This window comes from Salvelinus sp. IW2-2015, unplaced genomic scaffold (genome assembly GCF_002910315.2).
Source record: "Salvelinus sp. IW2-2015 unplaced genomic scaffold, ASM291031v2 Un_scaffold8639, whole genome shotgun sequence".
NCBI classification, from domain to species: Eukaryota; Metazoa; Chordata; class Actinopteri; order Salmoniformes; family Salmonidae; genus Salvelinus; species Salvelinus sp. IW2-2015.
The window spans coordinates 814-9,595 of record NW_019949898.1 but is presented as its reverse complement, the minus strand read 5'-3'; the positions used below and the strand labels follow the sequence as shown (position 1 = coordinate 9,595).

Genomic DNA, 8,782 nt, shown 5'->3' with positions numbered 1-8,782 from the left:
GAGAAGAGTCCCCTACCAGTGTTCCCAAACATTTATCAGTCCCGTACCCCTTCAAACATTCAACCTCCAGCTGTACCCCTCTAGCACAGGGTTCAGCACACTTCTCAATGTTGGTTTTTTGCCATCATTGTTAAGCCTGCCACACACAACGTTACGCATACATTTATGAAACTTATAGCAATGAGTGTGTGTTTTTGTCACAACCGGCTCGTGGGAAGGATAAAAGAAGCTCTCTATAGACCAAAGGCCACAATAATAATAATATAATAATAATATAAAATAATACAATACATTTTATCTTCTTTCTTTTAGCCATCTTACATATAAAACCTTATTTGTTCATCAAAAAGTGGTGAATTAACGTTCACCACAGTGTCACAGACTCCCACTGAAGTCGGGCGTGGTCTCCTTGTTCGTTCCGCCGATCGACGTCACCGCTTTCTACGCATGCCGCTCCCATTTCTCATATGTCCCATTGTTTTGTCTGTTTCCATTACACACCTGGTTTTCATTCCATTAATTACTGCATTATATTAGTCCTCAGTTCCCCTCACATGTCGTTTGTGTGTAATTGTTTATTTGTGATGTGGATGTTGTCAGGCGCTATAACTTTCGCCATGTTCCGTGTTTTTTGGCACGTTGTTCTTTCTTATGTGCTGGTCATTTTTGGACGGAATTTAATAGTGCGCCTGTTTATTAGCAACTTCTTGCTTCCTGCACCTGACTTCCCTCCCGTACACCCCCCTGACAACAGGTTAATGAAGGGTGTGCTTGAATGGACTTGCACATCACTCTGTAATGGTAGAGGTTTGTATTGAAGAGAGGTCTCAGTACTGGTGCTTTAATACGTGTCTTGGCTACTCGAAAAAGTCGACTATTTCGCGCCAAAAACTCCTGTGGCTTATTTTTCAAATTGTCATGTTTTTGTTTCTAAATGCGTCTGCGGCAAAGTGAAGGGTTACCCGCGAGCGAGTAACGGGTTTAATGTGATTGGATGTTAATCATTGTACGGGCTACCTGTATTTGGACATTGTGTTGTTATTTCGCTGTATAGGCCCGTTACAAATAATAAATGTTTACTGGTTGATTTTTCTTTTTTTTAAATGTGAATCACATTTTTATTTGGCGTACCCCGATGGCATTGATGGTTACCCCCAGTATTAGGAATACCTGCCCTAAGCAGGCTGGTCCTGGGCTCTGTTCACAAACTGACCCACAGAGACACAGGAGAGGCAACACAATTAGACCCAACCAATACCATGAGAAACAAAAAGATAATTACTTGGCACATTGGAAAGAATTAACAAAAAACAGAGCAAACTAGAGTGCTATTTGGCCCTAAACAGAAGAGTACACAGTGGCAGATAATACTGACCACTGGGGACTGACCCAAAACTTACAGGACAAGCTTTTGACTATGTACAGACTCAGTGAGCATAACCTTGCTATGAGAAATGCTTGCCGTAGGCAGACCTGTGCTCTCAAGCGAGACAAAGCTATGTGCCCACACTGCCCACAAAATTGAGGGCGAACTGCAGCTAACACTCCTAACCTCCTCCAAATGTATGACCATATTAGAGACACATATTGCCCTCAGACTACACAAAACTCTATGTCTATTGTGGTGAAAATACCAGCAAGAATGTGTGACATGTTGACACACGGAAAAGGGTTACCAGTGAAGAACAAACACCATTGTAAATACAACCCATATTACTGTTTATTTATCTGTCCCTTTGCACATTTTAACTATTTGGCCATCATTGTTACAACACTGTATATAGACAATATGGACATTTTAAATTGCTTGTGAGTTAATGTTTACTGTTCATTATCTATTCACTTGCTTTTTAATTAGAGAGCCCCGAGAGAGAGAGGCCCGAGAGATAGAGCCCGAGAGAGAGATGAGGAGAGAGAGACGAGTAGAGAAGAGAGAGAGAGAAGAGAGAGAGAGAGATGAGAGAGAGAGAGAGAGAGAGCGAGAGGAGAGAGAGAGAGAGGAGTAGGAGAGAGAGAGAAGAGGAGGGATAGGGAGAGAGAGAGAGAGAGAGAGAGAGAGAGAAGAGAGAGAGAGAAGGAGAGAGAGAGAGAGAGAAGAGAGAGAGAAGACGAGAGAGAGAGAGAGAGAGAGAGAGCAGAGAGAGAGAGAGAGAGAGAGGAGAGAGAGAGGAGAGAGAGAGAGAGAGAGCCCTGAGAGAGCCATGAGAGAGAGAGAGAGCCCTGAGAGAGAGAGAGACCCTGAGAGAGAGAGAGACGCCTGACGAGAGAGCGAGCCCTGAGACGAGGTGGATAGGCTGTAAAGGGAGACTGTCCATCTGGAACTATTGTTCCCCTCTGCTTTCAACCCCTCCTGTCAACACACACACTCTGGTTCTCACACACACACACACTCAAACTGACCAGTACACACACACACATTACTGCCCCCCACCTCTCCTCCCCTACCCCTAGGAGACTTCATCAGAGACAACCTCTCCTCCCCTACCCCTAGGAGACTCATGCAGCAGACACCTCTCCTCCTCCAGCCCCTAGGAGACTCAGTCAGAGAACACCTCTCCTCCTCTCCCCCTACGGAGACTCATCAGAGACCCCTCTTCCTAACCTAGGAGACTCATCAGAGACACACCTCCCCTACCCTAGGAGACTCATCAGAGACACTCTCCTACCCCAGGAGACTCATCAAGAGACACCTGCTCCTCTCTCCACCCTAGGAGAATCATCAGAGACACCTCTCCTCCTCTCCCTAGGAGACTCATCAGAGACCACCTCTCCTACCCCTAGGAGACTCATCAGAGAACCACCTCCCCCTACCCTAGGAGACTCATCAGAGACACCTCTTCCTACCCCTAGAGACTCATCAGAGACAACCTCTCCTCCTCTACCCCTAGGAGACTCATCAGAACACCTCTCCTCCCTACCCGTAGAGCTCATCAGAGACACCTCTCCTACCCTAGAGACTCATCAGAGACACACTCTCCTCTCCTCCCTAAGGAGACTCATCAGAAACACCTCTCCTCCCCTACCCCTAGGAGACTCATCAGAGACACCTCTCCTCCCTACCCCTAGGAGACTCATGATCAGAGACACCGTCTCCTCCCCTACCCCTAGGAGACTCATCAGAGACACCTCTCCCTAACCCCTAGGAAGACTCAATCAGAGACACCCTCTCCTCCCTAACCCCTAGGAGACTCATCAGAGACACCTCTCCTACCCCTAGGAGACTCATCAGAGACACCTCTCCTACCGCAGGAGACTCTCAGAACACCTTCTCCTACCCCTAGGAGACTCATCAGAGACACCTTCTCCTCCCCTACCCCTAGAGACTCATCAGAGACACCTCTCCTTCACCCCTAGGAGACTCATCAGAGACACCTCTCCTCCTCTACCCCTAGGAGACTTCATCAGAGACACTCTCCTCCTCCTCCCCTAGGAGACTCATCAAGCACCTCCTCAGATACCCCTAGGAGACTCATCAGAGACACCCTCTCCCCTACCCTAGGAGACTCCATCAGAGACACCTCTCCTCCCCTACCCTAGGAGACTCATCAAGAGACACCTCTCCTCCCCTACCCCTAGGAGACTCACAGAAGACACCTCTCCTCTCCACCAGGAGACTCATCAGAGAACACCTCTCCTCCTCACCCTAGGAGACTCATCAGAGACACCTCCCTCCCCTACTCCTAGAGACTCATCAGAGACACCTCTCCTCCCCTACACAAGGAGACTCATCAAGACACCTCTCCTCCCCTACCCCAGGAGACTCAGAGACACCTTCTCCTCCCCTACTCCTAGGAGACTCAGAGACACCTCTCCTCCCCTCTCCTAGGAGACTCAGAGAACACCTCTCCTCCCCTACTCCTAGGAGACTCAGAGACACCTCTCCTCCCCTACTCCTAGGAGACTCAGAGACACCTCTCCTCCCTACTCCTAGGAGACTCAGAGACACCTTCTCCTCCCCTACTCCAGGAGATCATCAGAGACAGCTCCACATTAGCATACTAACACCTGGGATTATAGTTAACTAGGTGATGAAGAGGTAGAGTGGGTTGTAGTGTGTATGTTGATGTTGTATATACAGGACATCTTTGTAAAAGAGACAGAGGTCTCAGTATGTCTTCCCTGTAAAAAAGACCGAAGGAAAAACAAACAGAACGAGTTGGTGGTTTTACGATCCACCGTTAAAATGAGTCCATATTCATTTGGGAACTTTGGGTAACCTGAGCGTAAGTGGATTTGGAGGGTAACGTAATCTGTGGCGACATGTTCTAAGAACCGGTTCTCAACAAGGAACCTTTGTGGAACTAGAAGGCTCAGGGGGCGAGCTGGAACAGTCCCTCAGTAGCGATGGAGGCTGCTGAGGGGAGGACGGATCAGAATAATGTCCGGAACGGAGCGAATGGAATGGCTTCAAACACCTGGAAACCATGGAAACCATGTGTTAGATGTGTTTGATACATTCCACTGATTCTGCTCCAGTCATTACCAGGAGCCTGTCCTCCCCAATTAAGGTGCCACTAGCCTCCTGTGCTCAGTAGGTGATACCCCAGCGGGTCACTGTTTACCTTCACAGCAACCTGTTATTAAGTCACCTGCAACCCTCTGTAGACACACACACACACAGACCTGGACTTGCTCACCCCCCACCAAACCAAAACACACACACACACACACACCTGACTTGCTCACCCCCACCCAAACCAAAACACACACACACACAACCAGACTTTCCATGAGCCACTATACCCCCACTTACTCAGACAAACACACACCCCCCCCAACAACCCCCCAGCCTGCCCTCTCCCCAGTGGCCCTGGGGAAAGAACGGGCTGGAGAGGTGGATATTATCCCTCAGATGAAAGGAGAACATGTTTCTCCTCCCTTCAAAGAGAGGAGCGTCCGCAGGTACAAAAGACACACTGACAGGGTGGATAGTTGTTATCCCTCTGGCTGCACCTCTGTGATAAGCCTCGGCCCTGTTCATCCGTGCACACCCGTTCAGGTAGTCCCTCCCTGTTTCAGTCCCTTATCCTCCGCTTGGTGCCTAATGAACACACGCCCTCTCTGTCTTCATTAGAGACTATAGAAGGTGATTACAGGACATTGACGCGGTCTATCACAGGACGGGAAACTCGAAGGGGAAGGTGTGTGTGGACACGGCTGTCTTGTCTCGTCATCACAATCGATTCAAGCTAATCAGAATCATTGATTTGTGTCGACGGCGATACTCTTCTCCGTCTCTTCTTACGTGCACGTTGTGAACGGCTCTGTGCAAACGACAGCGAGAGCTCAACACGTTATTTTAAAATGTTCATGTGAAATATTAAGACGAGGGGCCCGGAGTTTATCCTTCCGGCCAGGAAAAGACCCAGAGTCCTAGAGGTGGGCTGACCCAGAGTCCTAGAGGTGGGCTGACCCAGAGTCCTGAGGTGGGCTGACCCAGAGTCCTAGAGTGGGCTGACCAGAGTCCTAGAGGTGGCTGAAGTATGACCCGTATGTTTCTCTTCAAAGGTCACCACCACTAGAGGTTTCTATCAGAATCCAGTCCCCCCGTGACTGTCCTCGTCCCAGCTGGTGGTTGTCTGTCTCGTGGAAGTGAAAGAGCTCTGTTTCCTCTACAGTCTACTGAATCTCACATGATACTCCTGGGTTCAAGTGCTCATTTCTCTTTTAGAAACCATTGTATGTTTTATAGAGGAAAAAGACTCCCGGCTCAGCCTTTAGTCCCCCCCCACCCCCCCCCACACACACACCACATCACACCACACACACACACACACACACACCACACCAACACACACACAACACACACAACTTTTTTCTCTCTCTCTTCTCTCCTCTCTCTCTCTCTTCTCTCTCTCTCTCTCTCTCTCTCAATTCAATTCAAAGGGTCTCTCTCTCACACACACACAATACCTTGACTATGTGCCTCAAAACCCATCGCACCACACCAACACCACACCACACACACATTCACACACCAACACACACACACACAACCACACATCCACCACACACACACACACACTTTTTCTCTCTCTCTCTCTCTCTCTCTCTCTCTCTCTCAATTCAATTCAAAGGGTCTCTCTCACACACACACACAATACCCTTGACTATGTGCCTCAAACAAACATCGCCAGGCCTGCTGCATTCAGGCACCCTCTTTTGATGTCTGTGTGTCCCAGTCTGTCTCGGCCCCAGTGTGAGTCCCTCTTCTCTCTACCTTGGCATTGGCTGAATGGTCGTGCCACACGTTGCCCGTGGTTACCAAGCTCGTCTCTGATTGGACGGTTCCTGACCCTCCTCGGTTTGGCACCGATGTTTGGTGCCATACTAGGCCTGCTGGTTTGGGTGCTTTAAACCCATCTCTATGGTTACCACTATCGATTCATCTTACATTTTGACAACTACACGCTTCCCTAAACTACTTTAATACTGTTGGTCATTAAATGTGTCTTTGTAGCTGTTTGGCTAACTGCATTTAGAAAACTTTAATTTGAGTTCAGGTCATTTGAGTTAGGATTGAGTTCAGGTCATTTGAGTTAGGGTTGAGTTCAGGTCATTTGAGTTAGGGTTGAGTTCAGGTCATTTGAGTTAGGATTGAGTTCAGGTCATTTGAGTTAGGTTTGAGTTCAGGTCATTTGAGTTCGGGTTGAGTTCAGGTCATTTGAGTTAGGATTGAGTTCAGGTCATTTGAGTTAGGGTTGAGTTCAGGTCATTTCAGTTAGGGTTGAGTTCAGGTCAGAGGATGTGTGAATGTGTATAAGAGCTTATATTAACGTTGACTCTCGTGGGGAGAAGCTAGCTTGTCAATTAAAACCATACGAAAGTGTTCCCACATGCATTATGTTCCTGTTTCAACCTCTCCACACTGAAACTACAATCTTAGTACCATTTCCTACCTTTTCATGATGTAGTCATGTGCCTGGTTCCTCTCTAGGTTTCTTCCTTCCAGGGATTTGTCCTGTCCACTATGCTTATGCTTGCTCTTTAGTGTCTAGACTAGTTTACTGTGAAGCCTTTGTGACAACTGCCGCTGGAAAAATACATTAGTTTGATTGATTGATTGATTGATAGTCGTACTAACCCCAGCATCTCCCCCTGCAGGTATGATCCCGGCCGGTGCGCCGTAGCTTCTACGACCCCACGTCGGCGCCGGGCCAGGGTTGGCTGTGGGAGTGGGAGAACGACGCGGGCTCCTGGACCCAGTACGACACGGAGGTCGGCATCGCCATCCAGACGGCCCGGGACGCGCCAGCAGCCCTGGCTGGACCTGGCGCCGCTGGGCTTCTGCTACCTGGTGGACCTGCAGGGCATGACCCAGATCAACAGGCAGACCAGAGACAACGCAGGATACAGCGGAGGTCCGACGTGGCCTACCACTGGTGTCAGGACGGTACCCAGGAACGGAGGTGGAGGATCGGGTCTTGCGGGTCTGGCAGGAGCGTTACTGGGTGTTGGGGTGTCGGGCGTCAACGGAGGCGTGGTGTACCCAAGCGGCGGGCTGGCGACCATGCAGTCCCTCGCCGGGCAGCRGTGCTCCTGCCAGCAGTGCATGCTGGTCTTTTGTGTGAAGCAGAGCACMGTGAGGTCATCGACGCACAAGTTGGGCCACCGGCCGAGTAAACCTCAGAGTAAACCACCCAGCCCCAAATCTGCCACCCTGGGGCGGGGKCAACTCAGGAGCTCCCCCGCTAGATCGGCCTACTCCAAAACCTTACCTCACGGACTCTCCATATCCCGGAACCAGTCCTCACCGCGACGGAATGCCGCACTCTTCGCCCGCTCCCTCTCCCTCCTCAGCGCCCAAACGGGCACCCTCTCCATCTCCAACCGACCCCCTCCTCCCTCCCTCCCGCCCCCTCAGCCGCCCTCCTCCAATCAGGGCCGTCGTCCGTCCGCGCCGCCCCCCTCTCCCTCCGCCACGAGTCAACCGGTGCCCACCGCCACGCTCGTCACCCCGGCGACCGCCGTGACGTCACCGCCCTCGCCCGTGCCGTCCCCGTCGCCGCGGCCCATGGCGCCCCAGCGCGCGGCGGTGTGCTCTACACCCCTGCCCCAACGGTCCAGTCTGGCTGGGCTCAGCCGGCCCGCCCTGCAACGCATCGCCATGGCRCAGTCACGAGCCCTCATCGCCTCTGGGTGAGTGACACACACACACAATAACATACACACACACCACACACTGATGTGACTAGATACACACAAACACACACTGGTTGCCACGGGGAGTGAGATGGTTGGTTGTTGTTATGACTGAATGATTCTGGAGGATCTCATCTGGTTCTACTTGGTCTTTCATTATGGAAAACACTGTGTGGTTGAGATGGCTACACTCTTCTACTCTTTGGATGCTTTCGGAGTGAGACTTTAAGGGTGAGACTTTAAGGGTGAGACTTTGCGGGTGAGTCTTTGCGGGTGAGTCTTTGCGGGTCAGTGGATCTGGGACTGTCTACTTGTGAGAGGGAGTGCGCATCTAACTCTCCCAGCAGCCCCTCTGACAGATGACCATCTGGGGACCAGAAAGAAAGGAGCGGTTGTGGAGGAATGAGGGGATGGAGGACTGAGGGGATGGAGGGAGTGGAGGAATGAGGGGATGGAGGGAGGGGAGGAATGAGGGGATGGAGGACTGAGGGGATGGAGGGAGTGGAGGAATGAGGGGAGGAATGAGGGGATAGAGGGAGTGTGAGAGAGGAGAGCTTGTTTTTCTGCACGCCAGAGGGTCTATGGCCTCCCTCCGTTTCTGTTTCCGCCTCTCCCCCTCCCTCTGTCACTCTCTTTCCCC

At 50.8% G+C, this 8,782-nt stretch overlaps 1 pseudogene; it reads left to right on the top strand.

The window, feature by feature from the left end:
• Positions 1-7,110: 7,110 nt before the first annotated feature.
• Positions 7,111-8,547, top strand: LOC139027242 (E3 ubiquitin-protein ligase DTX1-like; annotated as a pseudogene).
• The last annotated feature ends 235 nt before the right edge of the window (positions 8,548-8,782 follow it).